This window comes from Dermacentor albipictus, chromosome 8, assembly GCF_038994185.2.
Source record: "Dermacentor albipictus isolate Rhodes 1998 colony chromosome 8, USDA_Dalb.pri_finalv2, whole genome shotgun sequence".
NCBI classification, from domain to species: domain Eukaryota; kingdom Metazoa; phylum Arthropoda; class Arachnida; order Ixodida; family Ixodidae; genus Dermacentor; species Dermacentor albipictus.
Genome location: NC_091828.1, coordinates 61,803,905 through 61,806,428, shown reverse-complemented (window position 1 = coordinate 61,806,428; position 2,524 = coordinate 61,803,905).

The following is a 2,524-nucleotide window of genomic DNA, read 5'->3' as shown; positions in this document are numbered from 1 at the left end:
TCGCAGTGACTTTTTTTCTTCTAGAACTGAAACGAGAACACAAAAGAATAAGTGACAAAATTTATAGAAATAGCTTGTCGTCTCGGAGGCCACGCGTAGACTTGTTGCCGCGTTCCTAAGCGCTCGCACGCACCGGCGCGTAATGCATCTTGGAGGCCACGCGCAGGCTTCGCGGCGGCGGCACTAGATGGCACCGAGTGCAGTTTTGGTGACATTACAAAAGAAAGCAAGTATGCTGATCAGACACCAATTGTTAACAGGACCTTCGTCATCTTTTTTTTGTGCGTGAATTGCTTTCCAATCCCGAAGCACTTTAGAAAAATGCCGGACCCCCATCACTTATTTATGATATCTGACAGGACCGGTGACAACTGACTTGACACAAGTTTCACCGTCGCGGGGCGTATCACGTAAAAGCTCGGTCCGGTTGTCTTTACGGAGGGTATTCCTTGATGGACCTCGTTGGCTGACGTTGGAAAATGGTAAAACGAGCGAAAGCAAAGTGCAGGACTAGACAAGTCGGGAACGGCTTGAACATCCATTAGAGCACTGAAATAGTCACTAAAAGCATTGGATAACATCAGTTGAATTATTACAACAGTTACCAGTATGAATGACTTCACGCAAGCATGGTACAGACGTGCTTCACCCCCTTTCGTTAAGAAACTAGATTCTTTTTCGGTTCTTTCAGCCAATTTTTTTTCTCGGTTCGGTGCTCGTAGAAATCGCATTTGGCACGCCTAAAGGTAGGATAAAGCACATAGATATTTTTAAAATCTAGACCTCTTAAAATTTAGACCTCTTCTGGGCAGTAGTAATCCGAGGATTTCTTGGTTTGTGGAACCAGTTGAAGCTGTCTGACGTCACTTCAGTTCCGCATAATCTGCGCATGACCCAATACGTCAGCGCACTGCGTATATATGCCGCCGTATCGGGAATACACGTTCACTGCCCGACACGGGACCGTGCACATGGTGGCAGCGGTGCCCGTTCACTATGTCCGCCCCGTCTACGCTGTTCCGGCGTCCGAAACCATTGGATGCCTCTAAACACGCATGGATTGCGTGCAAAATGTGGAAAAGTGAGTTCTTGCTGCTTTCTACGGGCACTGAGTTAAGCAAACAGCCTAAAGAAGTGCAAGCAGCAACGTTACTTGTAACAATTGGACAAGACTGCAGGAAAACTTATAGCACTTTCAAATTTGAGAATGACGAGGACAAGAACAACGTCGACGTTTTGCTTGAAAAGTTTGAAGAATTCTACAAACCATCGACAAATTTGACATTTCACGAGTTCCGCTTCGGATCAAGAGACCGAAAACAACGGGAAACTTTTAACGACTGGCTCGCAGACCTAAGGCTCCTAGCAAAGAAGTGGGAGTTCGGAGACTTGGAAGACCGCTTGCTCCACAGCCGCATTATCCTGGGAGTGCAGTACAAATGTTTACAGCAAAAGCTCATAGCCGAAAACCCGTTGCATCAGAAGACAGTCGCAATATGCCGAGCCCACGAACAAGGCAAGGAGCAATTTAAGGAAATCAGCGAAGGCACCGTAACAGCAGGCAACACAGTAGTCCATGCAGTCGCCCAGCAAACGCGACCTTGTATTCGTTGCGGTTATTTCGCCCACTGTGGCGTAACCTGCCCGGCTCCAGGGAAGGTGTGCACAAAGCGCGGTGGGCGCAATCACTTCGCCCAAGCATGCCAAGCATCGGCGCGCCCTCAGAACAGAAGCTTGGGAAAAGAAGTGCGTGGTCTGCAAAGCGAAGGTGACGGTGATTACACTTTAAAAACTTTCACCGTCGACGCGCTATCCTCAGACCACTAGAGCGCAACAGTTGACATGGAAGCCCATTCGCATGCAAGCTGGACGCAAGAGCTAACTGCCGTGTAGTTTCGAGCCAGGATGTCGGCAAGCTTCCGAGCAAGCCTCAGCAAGATTGTCGTGCAACTTTAACGGCGTCCTTCGGCCACAGAACTGTGGCCAAAACGAAAACTCGACTGCATTTGTTTGCAAAAAACAAAGGGCATGAAGACAATTTTTTTTGTCGTTGATCAAAACGTGCCCGTGACTCTCACTGGATTATTAGATGAACGCCTAGGTTTTATATCCAAGTCGACCAGTTGTACCCAGCAGTACAATCGTGTGCAGATGTTTTCAGTGGAATGGGACAGTTAAAAGGCGTTGAGTGCACGATGAAGCTAAAGTACGAAGCCGTGGGAGTCGTCGTGCCGACGAGGAGGGTTCCGTCGGCCCTTCGAGAAAACTTGAAGGAGGAGCTCCAGCGCATGGAAGACCAAGGTGTCACATCCAAGTTAAATGAGCCAACAAAACGCTCCAGTCACATAGTTACTGTAGTTAAGAAACAAAAAAATGGCTGTGGCTTAGCTAAGGTTAAGCCCAGGATGCGAAGCATACTAGCCTTTATTTTAGTTGTTGAACCGCTGTTTAGCCTGGTAAACTGCTGTTGCTTGGCTATATTTGGTTCGGCTAGACGAAGAAACAACTCATGCGTTACTCTGCT